The sequence below is a fragment of the Caretta caretta genome, chromosome 2, assembly GCF_965140235.1.
Source record: "Caretta caretta isolate rCarCar2 chromosome 2, rCarCar1.hap1, whole genome shotgun sequence".
In the NCBI taxonomy this organism is placed as follows: Eukaryota; Metazoa; Chordata; order Testudines; family Cheloniidae; genus Caretta; species Caretta caretta.
The window spans coordinates 143,376,418-143,391,128 of NC_134207.1; positions in this window are offsets into that span (position 1 = coordinate 143,376,418).

Below are 14,711 nucleotides of genomic sequence, written 5' to 3' on the forward strand. Positions count from 1 at the left end.
AGGTGCCCATGGCCTTCCCAGTTTTAGGAAGCTTCCACCATTCCAGCCCTGAATACCCTGGGGAGCAGCATACTATTCTATCATGTCACCCACCTACTCATCTCTTCTGACAGTCCCAGATTTTTCAATACTTTTCAGTATTTCTTCATATGAAAGTCTCTCTCTATTGGGACCCATTCTGCTCTATCTTTTGGATACAGTGTGGTCACAGTACAACATGGTATGCCACTATAAATAGTCCCATCAATTTATTTAATGTTGTTATAATGTTTTCATTTTTACTTTATAGCCTATTATTTATTCATCCTAATATTTTGTTTTCATTTCTGACTACCACTTTGTACTGAACAGAGATCTTCTTTGTACCACACACAAAATGACAGCTAGATCTTTTTCCTGAGTGGTTACAATTAATTTAGAACCCAGTAATATGTCTGAGTAGTTAAATGATTCCTTCCAGTGTGTCAGGGCCCATAACGGGGAGGTCTGACCTAGTGGTCAGAGCCAGGGCGGAGCTGGGGGTCACAGTCAGAAGTCATACTAAAGGTCAAAACCAGAGTCAGAGTCACTAGGCAAGGAGGTAGGACCTTGGTCTCAAGGGCTGATCAGCAGCAGGCCTAATGAAGTGTTGCTCAGGCAAGTGGTGGGAATGGAACAGGAAGCTTTATCTCCACTGGTGTCCAATTAGCTAGTAGGATTGCCAGGCATCTGTTTTTTGACTGGAAAGTCCAGTCAAAAATGGGACCTCTAAGTGTCCAGTCAGAGGTAGTGACTGGACACCAAAAGTCTGGTTACTGTGATGAGGGAAACAGGCAGCAGGCTTCATATCAGGCTGAAGCTCCCATTCCAGCCATAGAGCAGAAAAAGCCCAGCTGGCAGGGCGGGGGAGGGAGGTGGAGAGGATTGAGTGATGAGGAAGGGGGATGGGGAGAGAAGGGAGTGACGAGGGATGGGGAGAGGAGCAAGCAGAGGCATGGCCTCAAGGGAAGAGGTGGAGCAGGAGGTGGGGCCCTGAGGGAAGAGGAGGAGCAGGGGCAGGGCCTCAAGGGAAGAGGCAGGGCAGGGATGGGGCAGAGATGGAAGGGACAGGGCAGTGCCTTAGGGGGAAGAAACAGGGCAGGGGGTACAGTTTTCATAAATTAGAAAGTTGGCAACCCTAGCTGTTAGTCACCTGACCTAGCTAGCATTGGAGTGTTAACTGAAGTCCTATTGGCTGACTTTGTGGAGTGGTGGCACAGAGGGTTAGGTTCTTGCTCTGCATACAGGACTGGGTTTGAGATACCTGCCACCACTCACCTTCCCAAGGTGATATATGGGGCCAGACTCTTTGCAGGATGATTGTTGAGGAAGGCCTGTACTTTTTCAAGGTGGAGCACATGTTCAGCTGGTTCCCAAGAGCCTTCTTCAGGCCCGTAAACTCCCTCCCAATTAATCAGATAGTACAGAGTCCCTCTACACATTTGTGAATCAGTATGTTGTGGATAATGTACTTCTCATGGCCTTGTTGTTGAACTGGGGATGGAGGTAGTGCAAGCTAGCTGAGAAATGGATTGTCAGGGAAAGCTTTCAGGAAGAAGATGTGGAATACTGGATGGACCTTCCATTATTGAGGGAGCCATAATTCAAATGTCACCAGATTGATTTGCCAAGTAATGGTGAAAGGCCTGCATACCGATGATCTAATTTGTGCACAGGTCAGGCAGTCTGTAAGCTTTTAGTGGACAGTCACACCTTTTGGTCTGCTTTTAGATGCAGGGCTTCTTGGCAGCCTTTGTCAGCATGGTGATTGTTGGCTGTTTTCAAGTGCTCCTTTAGGTTGGCTTTATCATGACCCAAGTGTCTCAAACCACAGGGTTCATGCGAGCAGCCACACTCCAACACGCCACCTGCCAGCCTACTGATAATCACTTATCTGGAACCCATGAAGTTCAGCCCCAATGTGAGAGACCACCCCTGAGGTCCAATTGGTGGAGTCCTAGAGAAGTTGATTGGCCCTACTGAAGCCAGCAGCAGGAACAGGAAGCTGTCCGAACAACCGGGCTCTACCTGCTCTGGAGTGTGTGTCTTGTGCTTCTTGCTCCTGTGACTTGATTTCCTGGAATCCCAACTTGGCTTGACTCCTGGCATCAGATTTGTGTATCCTGACCTCTATTTTGTGTGTTGCCTCTGAACCCCTGGTATCCTGAACCAGACTGACACTACCTCCCAACTCATGGTTCTGATCTCCAGTTTGTTTCCTGCTTCTGACCTCTGAGTCTCCTGACCCAGTGGACTCTTGACTTCTGTCTCATGACCAGTTTAAAGAAATGGTCATTAGGGAGGGCTGCTTGAAGCATGATGAAAAAAGTCTGAGGATACAGAGACTCAAATGAAATGAAGTGACTTTAATATACCAATTTCTTTGGGGTTAGCGATTTCTGTATAGTATTCCCCTTTTCGTGAAAGGGCATCAGCTTTGCTGTTCTTGTTGCATGAACAATATGTGATTGTGAAATTGAATTTTGAGAAGAATAGGACCTAACTTAACTGCTGCTGATTCAGTGCCTTGGCACATTGTATGTTGTCTGGATTCTTATGGTCTGATTACATTAATATGCGATGTTTGGGCACCTCAAGGCAGTGTCACCATGTCTCAAATTCAGCCTTGATGGTGAGAAACTTCTGATCTATACCGGTTCATAATTATGTTTGACTGGATTACACTTTTGTGAAAAATACATACATGGGGTCCCAGCTCTTTGGGTAGTACTGCCCCGGTCACTAGATCAGAGGCATTGTCCTCAGGGATAAAGGGTTGGTTAGGATCAGGGTGGACCAATACTGGGGCAGATGTGAAAACTATCTTCAGACATTTGAAGGCTTGGCAGGCCTCTATAGGGACCAGTGAAACCTTGAAGTTTTGGGAATGATGGCAGTTATAGATGCTGTGACCTTTGAGAAGTCTGAAATAAACGTCCTGTAAAAATTGGCAAACCCTATGAACTTTGGATATCTAGGATGCTCTGGGGTTCTGCCTACTCCTGAATTACAGATACCTTCTGAGGGTCTATCCGTAGTTCATCTGTTGCAGGATGAACCCTAAGAATTTGACAGAGGATTGGTCAAATCTGCACTTTCCCAGATAACCTGTGCTGGCAGAATCACATGAGAACTTCACTAACATGTTGGTTGTGGCTTGCTGGATTACTGGAATAGACTACTATATCATCTAAATATCTTAGACCACAAATTGGTCTAAGATATCTCAAAATATGTTCTTGATCAGATGCTGGAAGATGGCAGGTGCACTGATAAGTCTAAAAGACACTACCAAATATTCGAAGTGCCCATACCTAGTTCTAAAGGATGTCTTCCATTCATTCTCTGCCCTGACTCAAACTAGATTATATGTTTCTCTAAAGTCCTGCTTGGTGAACACCCAAGCCAACTGTATTTGATCTAAAAATTCTGAGATTAATAATAAGGGGTTACTGAGTGCATATGGTTATGTCATTAAGTGCCCTATATCCACACAAATTCTCAGAGAGAACCATCCTATTTTTTAAACAAAGAATACTTGGGTTCCTGTGGGAAAGTAGAGTGGCAGATGACTCTTTTATTTAGGTTTTCCTGATAGCAGTCTCACTGTTGCTAGCTCTGGTCAGACACGGGATATATATGCCGAAATGGAATGGTGGCAATTGTATATATGATGCAGGGGTAGTGAGTCTGCCTTGCCTTTTTTTGAAGGAATACCAGTAGTCTCAGTATTTCACAGGAACTCATGGTTCATTGTGAGGGATTGGCATATCTGGGTCTGACTGGGTTGCCACCATTTGGGGGAATATCTGGGTTTTCAGAGTGCTAACCTCTGGCTCGGTTTCCAGGGGTCCAAGTTCTGGATCAGGATGGCAGTTCTTCCTACAGAAGCTCAACAGGAAGGAAATGGCATGTTAGGATGTAGCATATGGGGGTCATGACAGATTAGCCAAGGCACCGCTAAAATCAGGGTGAAATGCACAGAGGAAATAAGGTAAAACTGTAAGACTTCCCAATATTCCCCAATTGCCACTTCAAGTGGTGTGGTCTCCTATGTAACCAGACTCAAAGCCAATGGAGACCCATCTACTGTTTCTTTCAGATCCAGGGTTGCACTGGAAGGCCGAAGACCCTGGCCAGGGAAAAATCATAAAATTGTCTCCCCTTTCCTGAATCAATTGAGACCCATTGTATGGGAAAGGCCTGCTCAACCTGGAGGATCCACAGTTGCAGGGGAATCTGTAGAAGGTGAAATGGAAGAGGAATTCCTGGTTGAACATAATCTTGGGATTTCTTCATGGTTGGTACCCAGGCTTGGGACCCCTACTGTGTGTGAGGGTACTTTTTCCTGTCATAGGGTTAGCACAGATTTTGACAGGACACATGGATACTGCACGCATTGCTCCTCCACAATAGAAACAGAGGTTCTCTCATCTTCTGCATTCTCGCTTGCTCAGGAATAGTTGGGGCCGTACTGTGTCAGTCTGCACAGGCTTGACCAAGGCCAAGCTTGTGTTGGCCTGAGGGTTGAGCCTTGGTAAGTGCAGAAGACAGGTGGGGCCCTCCTACATTCCAGTTACTGTTAGTGCAGTCTGGTGTTTATCTGGATAGACAGATCCATAAAGGCTTGTGAACTAACTAAAGGGTCCACCTGTGACAGCTCACCTTTTAGTTCTTCACAAAGACAGCACCAAAACTGATGGAGGAGTATGGCGTCATTCCAGCAACTGTCAATGCTGAAATATCTGAACTGGGTGACTAGGGCTGTCAAGTGATTAAAAAAATTAATCGCATGATTAGTCGCGCTGTTAAACATAATAGAATACCATTTATTTAAATATTTTTGGATATTTTCTACATTTTCATATATATTGATTTTAATTACAGTGCTCATTTTATATTTATTTTTGATTACAAGTATTTACACCGGAAAAAAAACAAAAGAAATGGTATTTCAATTGCCCTAATACAAGTACTGTAGTGCAATCTCTTTATCATGAAAGTTAAACTTACAAATATAGAATTATGTACAAAAATAACTTTTTGCATTCAAAAACAAAACAATGCAAAACTTTAGAGCCTATAAGTCCACACAGTCCTACTTCTCGTTCAGCCAATTGGTAAGACAAACAAGTTTGTTTACATTTACGGGAGACAATGCTGCCTGCTTCTTGTTTACAATGTCATCTGAAAGTGAGAACAGGTGTTCTCATAGCACTGTGGTAGCTGGCATCACAAGATATTTACGTGCCAGATGCACTAAAGATTCATATGTCCCTTCATGCTTTAACCATCATTCCAGGGGACATGCATCCATGCTGATGACGGGTTCTGCTCAATAACAATCCAAAGCAGTGCGGACCGAAGCATGTTTATTTTCATTATCTGAGTCAGATGCCACCAGCAGAAAGCTGATTTTCTTTTTTGGTGGTTCGGGTTCTGTAGTTTCTGCATCAGTGTTGCTCTTTTATGACTTCTGAAAGCATGCTCTCTACCTTGTCCCTGTCAGATTTTGGAAGGCACTTCAGATTCTTAAACCTTGGGCCGAGTGTTGTAGCTATCTTCAGAAATCTCACACTGGTACCTTCTTTGCGTTTTGTCAAATCTGCAGTGAAAGTGTTCTTAAAATGAACAACATGTGCTTGGTCCTCATCCAAGACTGCTATAACATGAAATATGTGGCATAATGTGGGTAAAACAGAGCACGAGACGGTCAATTCTCCCCTGTACCAAAAAAAAAATAAAATCTACATTTGTAAGTTGAACTTTCATGGTGAACTGAAAAATACTATTTCTTTTGTTTACCATTTTTACAGTGCAAATATCTATAATAAAAAATATACATTTTGATTTGAATTACAACACAGATACAATATATATTGAAACGTAGAAAAACATCCAAAATATTTAATAAATTTCAATTGGTATTCTATTGTTTAACAGTGCGATTAAAACTGCAATTAATCAAGATTCATTTTTGTAATTGCGATTCATGTTTTTTTGTGTTAATCGCATGAGTTAACTGCAATTAATCAACAGTCCTATGGATGACATAAGAAGGGACTGACCCCAATGTTTGCTGAAGCTTTCATAAGGTGGCCTCTGCCGTGTGGGCTTTGTGAGGGTCATCGAAAATAGTTACAAAGTCCTGTAAGAATGACTCTTGGTTGGTCAACAGCAGGTGATCCTGCTCTGGAAAGCAAGAGAGGACCACGCCAGGGCTCTCCACAGTAAGCAGGCTCAGTACTAGCCCCACCTTAACTTGAGCTGTACATTCTCCTGGGGCTGAAGCATAAACAGGAGTCTGCATTGGGTAAGGAAACTACAAAACTTACTGCAGGTACCATCATATTTTTCCAGTAGAGGGACTCAGGGGCTTGTCACCTCTACTGTAGCTTGCCCCTGCAAGAAGCATTTTTCATCTGTAGTTGTAGTGCTTGGTCCCTCAGCTTCTGGTTTTCTGATGGAGGTCAGTGATCTGCTCCTGAGGGTTCAGGGCCCATGGGGCAATGGCAGGATGAAAGCTCTAGCAGCATCCATACTTAGTGCACAGGTTCAGCAACAAGTCCTGGAGGAGACCAAGATGGTCTGAGCAAGCTGTAAAGGAGTGGTATGACCTAGTGGTCAGAGCTGGGGTGGAGTCAGGGCTACAGTTGGAAATCATGCCAGAGGTCAAAGCCACTGTCAGAGTCTGAAGCCATGCCAAGGGTCAATCCAGAGTCAGAGTCAGGAGACATGCCAAGTGTCAGTACCATGGTTGGAGTCAGTAGCCACATGGGTCAAGCAGGTATGTTTCTAATGAGACCCCTTAGGGGGGTTTTGGGGTTTTTTGGCCCTATGCAATTTAGCATTTCTATCAATGACCTTTAAGAAAACATAAAATCATCGCTGATAGTGATAAAATTTGCAGATGACTCAAATATTGGAGGAGTGTTAAACAATGAAGAGGACAGGTCACTGATATAGAGCAATCTGGGTTGCTTGGATGGGCACAAGCAAATAATATGCATTTAATACAGCTCAACATAAATCTATACATGGGCTAATTGGAGTTGAATAGAGGGAGACCAAAGCTGGGACCTCAAGAGCAGTGACAATGCTAGGTAGTAAAAATAGTGAAGGCTTTCACAGAACTGAGGGACTGTTCACAAAACATTAAGACTCAAAAAAGGGTTAAACTTCTTGGATAATTTATTCACAAATAATTTGATGAGTTATAATGATTATCACAGAGGGAACAATTAAGAGAATCACACTGCTTACTGAGGAAAGAGCAGCAGACATGAGAAGACAAAAAAAATCCAGAAATATTCTCTCTGCAAGTAGACATTTTTGTCAGTTGATGTACTGAAAACAGTGAAGCACACGTTAACAGATACCCATATTTAATCAACTTATGTTTTAATGCCGCACAGGCAGTAAATGAAGCTCATATTCAGTAAACATTGGTATGCAAAAATGTCTTATCTTAGAAAATTATATAGAGCCTTTTGAAATATAAGGTCACATACCAAATGTCTGGGCTTGATCCTGCGTACACTGCTGTCAATGATAATTTTGTCACTGGTTTCACTGGGAGTCAGTTTGGATCCTGCATGCAGAAATGGAAGGTGATAAATCATAGAGAACAACTGACTATTTCTTTTTCTTCCCTTTCCAAGCCAGACTGCTCAAACAGGTTTGCAGAACAATGCCTGTGATGCACATTAACGAGTGCTGAATCCATCTAGCAGTCACCCTAATAACCCATTGAAAGTTAATAATACAGAAACAGCTTCCTCAGTACCAGTGAGAGGTGCCCACATGAATGATAGGGGAGCATAGGTAGTCTGTACTAACTGCCAAACTGCCAATACACATGAATTATTCGCCTTCAACTTCCTTTCATGTCATCCAGCAACAACAGGAATCTCTTTGAAATCACTGAAGCTTTGATTAAGGCATTGATCTAAGCCAGTGGAATTAGAAGATAAATTAAGTGTATCTGAAAATAATTACTTTAGAGTTAGTCTGACATCCATACAGCTAAACTGGAAAAAGCCACTTTCTTCAGCACGGAGTTGAAACAGAAAATTAGATTCCAGCCATGCAGAAAAGCTTATAGATTCTAATACTGAAAAACATATGCTTACAAAACTGACAATAAGAATTGTAACAGATCTTGGACAATTGCAAGACAATCTATTTCCATCTCTTTCGGACTTTTACCTAAAGTTACAAATAAAAGCCTAGTAGCTCAATGACTTGGAAACATTTCAATACAACTCACTGGCGCTCATCTCCGTTGTAATAGGATTGGTATAAGACTCTAAATAGAATAAAATAGACACATATATTGGGAAATGGCTTTCAAACTCTCCCTTCCCCATTGAACCAGTGGCACATTGGAAGTGATGTGCTTAAGCTCCTAGGAAAACTGTTGTAGAAATTTTCTGTACTTCCATTATAAAAACCTGCCATAAAACTGTACAAAGAGAATGTGTTGTAAAAACTATTATTTAAATTAGGGAAAGGATGAATCCACTATTTAGTTATTCCATATTTCAACTGTGTAATTGAGAGCAGAGTCTCACCCCTCATTCCTGTAAAAACAGGGTAAAATTCCATTCTCCTCTTTCCTTGCCCCTTCCACATTGAATCTCCACCCCAAGTCAAAGTCATAATGGTCAAACAATGTCTGGACATGAAAAGCAGCAGGTGAGAAGAGAGCTGAAATATACAAGTAGAAAAAATGAAAGCCAACTGTTCATAGAATGTTGACATTATGAAAAAATATTTTCATAGGAAGGTTTAAATAACCAAAACTCCCTAATTAGTTGAAAAATCCAGCCAGGCAGTTTAAATGTCTTGCAGGAAGGGGTGTTTTTATAGAAACTCAGTGCTATTCAGTGCAGGGCAGGCAATCCCCTGCAGGGTGGGTGAGAGTTTGAGTCTTGAGGGTTGAAACTGTAATCTTTATGAAATGCATTCCAATTAAGAAAACAAACAGGAAAGGATAAAAAGAAGGGAATAATAATGAGTAATAAATACAAGGAACATATGCCTCAGATATTCATAAATGAAATGAATAAGCAGTTGCTAGGTTGTGTAGCAGTCAGGAATAACAAGTTTTATTTATTTCCATATTTTCAGATTATTGGGAACCATGAGAAAGCATCAAGTCATGCAAAAGTTACCTGTGTAACCATGTAACCTGGATTTTACTATTCTTGTTCTCCCTTTTCTCCCTTCTCAGCTTTCCTCCCTTTGTATCTTACACTCATGTGTGGTATCACGTTTCAAACTATGTTCATATCCTGCAATGTAGGATCAGGGTCTTTTGTTGCAAATTTCTTAGGTCAAGGACTTTGCCACCTATATTTTTATAGGGAGCTCCATACAATGGGGGCCTGAACCTGACTGGGGGTCATGGACGTGATCCAATACTCATTGAAAGTGATGGCAAGGCTCAGGCTCTGTGGGCACTATCATGATACAAATAATAAACAATAACAATCAATAATGAAAAGGAGTACTTGTGGCACCTTAGAGACTAACCAATTTATTTGAGCATAAGCTTTCATGAGCTACAGCTCACTTCATCGGATGCATACTGTGGAAAGTGTAGAAGATCTTTTTATACACACAAAGCATGAAAAAATACCTCCCCCCACCCCTCTCTCCTGCTGGTAATAGCTTATCTAAAGTGATCACTCTCCTTACAATGTGTATGATAATCAAGTTGGGCCATTTCAAGCATAAATCCAGGTTTTCTCACCCCCGCCACCCCGCACACACAAACCCACTCTCCTGTTGGTAATAGCTTATCTAAAGTGATCACTCTCCTTACAATGTGTATGATAATCAAGGTGGGCCATTTCCAGCACAAATCCAGGGTTTAACAAGAACGTCTGAGGGTGGGGTAGGAAAAAACAAGGGGAAATAGGTTATCTTGCATAATGACTTAGCCACTCCTAGTCTCTATTCAAGCCTAAGTTAATTGTATCCAATTTGCAAATGAATTCCAATTCAACAGTCTCTCGCTGGAGTCTGGATTTGACGTTTTTTTGTTGTAATATCGCAACTTTCATGTCTGTAATCGCGTGACCAGAGAGATTGAAGTGTTCTCCGACTGGTTTATGAATGTTATAATTCTTGACATCTGATTTGTGTCCATTTATTCTTTTATGTAGAGACTGTCCAGTTTGGCCAATGTACATGGCAGAGGGGCATTGCTGGCACATGATGGCATATATCACATTGGTGGATGTGCAGGTGAACGAATACAGACTAACATGGCTGTTTCTCTGAAACCAATCAATAATGAAACCATCTTGGGCCATAGGTGACATACATATATATTTACAAATGTCTTTCATTTTTCTTAGACATTTTCTTGCCAATCCATTTATTCTCTGATCTATAGGTAGGTACTGTTCTAATCAACATTGTGGAATTTTGCTTAAAACTAGTGAATAACAGGATTAAATGACAGCATTTGTTTTCCTCAAAGAGAACAGGTTTTGTAGGTGAGTGATATGAAATCTTTTTTGGCAATTCTGCTCTACAGAAGTTGCAAAACATAAGAATTAATTAGTTCTAAAGGGAAAAGAAACTCTTCTTTTATTTGAGAAATGCATAAGAACTCCAGAGAGCACAACTGTGGATCTCTCTCTCTAGATCTCCCAGAGCTCTCCGTAGCCATCTTTAAGGCTTAGCATAAGTAAAGCCATTCTACTCAGGTCAATTCACCATTGCCATCTAGGGCTCTTTTCCCCCTGTTCTTTGTTTCTGGATTACTTTTCTTTTCCTTTTTGCCCATTATTTTTAGCAGAACAGTTGTCTTTTCCCCTGAGCCACTGGACACAGTTCTACTGTTTTAACTTTGTTCTCTAGGAGACAGCCGGTGAAGAGCACAATATGAACTGATAAATAAATCAGTTTTAAAAACCTAGAAGAGCTAAGTGGTCTTTGGTAAAATGTGGGGATTCTATGGGCTATTGTATGTAGTGCAATGAGTATCAGTTACTTAGAGGCAAAGAAAAGGTCACCTTTTTGTAGTACAAACCTTTTCTTCTGCAGGGAAATAGCGGGTCTGGTACACTGGCAGCAGAGAGAGAATACCTCCTGCTGAAAATGTTGTCAAGTCACATCACTTAATTATGCAAGGTAGCCTATTTCCCCTTGTTTTTTCCTCCCCCCCCCCCCCCGACGTTCTGGTTAAACTTGGATTTAAACTTGGAGAGTGGTCAGTTTGGATGAGCTATTGCCAGCAGGAGAGTGAGTTTGTGTGCGTGTTTGTGTGTCCCCCGGGGGGGGGGGGAAGGGGGGGTGAGAGAGCCTGGTTTTGTGCTGGACATGGCCCACCTTGATTACCATGCACATTGTAGGGAGAGTGGTCACTTTGGATGAGCTATTACCAGCAGGAGAGTGAGTTTGTGTGTGTGGTTTTTGGAGGGGGGTGAGAGAACCTGGATTTGTGCAGGAAATGGCCCACCCTGATTATCATGCACATTGTGAAGAGAGTTGTCACTTTGGATGGGCTATTACCAGCAGGAGAGTGAGTTTGTGTGTAGGGGGGTGGAGGGTGAGAAAACCTGGATTTGTGCTGGAAATGGTCCAACTTGATGATCACTTTAGATAAGCTATTACCAGCAGGACAGTGGGGTGGGAGGAGGTATTGTTTCATGATCTCTGTGTGTATATAATATCTGCTGCAGTTTCCACGGTATGCATCCGATGAAGTGAGCTGTAGCTCACGAAAGCTCATGCTTAAATAAATTGGTTAGTCTCTAAGGTGCCACAAGTCCTCCTTTTCTTTTTGCGAATACAGACTAACATGGCTGTTACTCTGAAACCTAGCATACTGGGCTGTATTAGTAGGAGCGTTGCCAGCAGATCGAGGGAAATGATTAATTCCCTCTATTTGGCACTGGTGAGGCCACATCTGGAGTACTGTGTCCAGTTTTGGGACCCCCACTACAGAAAGGATATGGACAAATGGTAGAGTATCCAGCGGAGAGCAAGAAAAATTATTTGGGTGCTGGGGCACATGATTTATGAAGAGAGGCTGAAGGAACTGGGCTTATTTAGTCTGCAGAAGAGAAGAGTGAGGGGGGATTTGATAGCAGCCTTCAAATACCTGAAGGGGAGTTCCAAAGAGGATGGAGCTCAGCTGTTCTCAGTGGTGGCAGATGACAGAACAAGAAGCAATGGTCTCAAGTTGCAGTGGAGGAGGCCTAGGTTGAATATTAGGAAAAACTCTTTCACTAGGAGGGTGGTGAAGTACTGGAATGGGTTACCTAGGGAGGTTGTGGAATCTCCATCCTTAGAGGTTTTTAAGGTCCAGCTTGACAAAGCCCTGGCTGGGATGATTTAGTTGGGGTTGGTCCTGCTTTGAGCAGGGGGTTGGACTAGATGACCTCCTGAGGTCCCTTCCAACCCTGATATTCTATGCAGAACAGAACCCTATCTTCTGGTTTTCAGCCTGTGAGTACTCCCTTATCACTCCACATCCTCAGATGCTGTTAGCTACTCTGCCTCACTCCCTGGTGTGTAACCATTGCTCAAGGTCACCAAGTAGTAGTCAGAAATAGCACTGGTCTTGTTGGTTGTGTAGGAACATAGCAGTGAAGCTCTCCTACCCTTGCTGTTTGCGGAGGGGAGGTAGAAGTTTTCCACTGTTTCTTGGGGAGAATGGAAGAGAAGGAGGAGAACAGAGAGGAAGAATGGAAGATGGGGATTGAATGAATGGAACAGGGAGAGAGAATGAAGGTAGGGAATGTGGTGGTGGAGGAAGGGGTAATGAACACTGAAAATGGAATTGGATAGGAATGAATCAAAACAATGATAGGAGTAAGGGAGAAGTAGTGGGGAGAATGGGAGGGGGAAAATATTTCATATCTGTGCCAATGATAAATTTTACATGAGTATATGCATATCAATCTGACATATAAGGACAGAGTAAATATAAACAGGTCCATGGGTTCACGAAATTTGAGGACAGAAGGGATCATAAGATTATTTAGTCTGACCTTCTGTAAATCACAGGTCATTTAATTTCACTCAGTTATCCCTCTATTCAGTCCAATAACTTGTATTTGACTAAAGCATATCTTATGTTTGGCTAAAACATATCTTTCAGGATCCAGTCTTGATTTGAAGAAATCAAGAGATGGAGAATCCACCACTTCCCTTGGCAGTTTTTCCAACGGTTAATCATCCTCACTGTTAAAAAATTATGTCGTATTTTTCATTTGAATTTGACTAGCTTCAGTTTCCAATCATTGGTGCTTGTTATGCCTTTGTGCGATAGATTAAAAAGCCCTTTAGTACCCAGTATTTTCTCTCTGTGAGAGGGTGCTTGTACACTGTAATCAAGTTACCTCTCAATCTTATTTTTGATAAACTAAACAGATTGAGCTCTTCTCAGCATCCTACTCAAGTCTGTCACTGGAAGGAATGTCCTCCAGCCCTTGAATAATTTTTTGTGGCACTTTTTTGTACCCTTTCCAGTTTTTCAACATCTTTTTAATATGTGGACACCAGAACGGTACACAGTATTCCTGTACCAGTCTCACTGAAGTCATATACAGAGGTAAAATCACCTCCTTACTTCTCACAACTCTCCTTGTTTATACATCCAAAGATTGTACTAGCCTTTTTTCCCACAGCATCACACTGAGAGCACATGTTGAGTTGCTTGATCCCTAAATCCTTTTCAGTCACTGCTTTCCAGGGTACAGGCCCTCATTCTATAGATCTGGCCTGCATGCTTTGTTCTTAGATGTAGACCTTTGCATTTTGCTACCAAGTTATATAAATAGGGAGGCCCTGATTCTCCCCAGCTTTAGGGTTGCTTTGCATCACACCACCAACACAAAGCAACTCTTAAATCAGAATAGCCAACTGCACTCTGATTGTTCCTGCATAGGTGGTTGGACAGTGGTGCAGATATGGCTTAGCAGTACCTACCACGACAAGACTGGATTTTCTTATGCCCAGGGGATCCTTGGCTGCCATAATACCATTCAGGGCTGCCCTGACTTATGCCTGGTGACTACGCTGGCACAGCATGCCCAGAATGGAGGGAACACAAAGGTGGCTCCTCAGTTATGTTGTGTGCTTTTTGCCTGCAGCAGAAGATCTGGGTTAGCTAAACAATTCTAAAGATATTATAAGTCTATGTTACTAGAAGGATGTAAAAACACCAAGGACAGAGAGGAATTATTTAGGACAGTCATGGTCCAACAGGCTACAACTAGTAGTAATGGGAAGCTGAGCAAAGGAAACTTTAGGCTGGATAGCAGGGAAAAAAGTAAAAGTGATCAGGAAAAGTACTGGGAATTCCATCAAAGAATCCTTAGCTGACTGGCGAAGGACTAGATTAATTATTATGTCTCTTCTTTTTCTGATTTCTGTGCTCTGATGATTCTGTTCTGAACGTTCAGCAATGCTGTGTATGACTGGATTAAAAATGTGTTTGCGTACAAGACTAAAACCAGGTGTTTCCTTGAGGTGTTCCTTCTCAGATGTTACTACATGTCTGATTCTCACCAGGGAAGTTGGAACAAACTTATAAATTGCATTTAACCAGGACCTGATAATTGGTGCTACCAGAGAATGTGTTTTTATTGAAAAGTACACTTGTTTCTTTATCTTGATTTATTCATTTCTAAAGTACTCTAACATCTTAGCCTTGCTTACTCTACTTG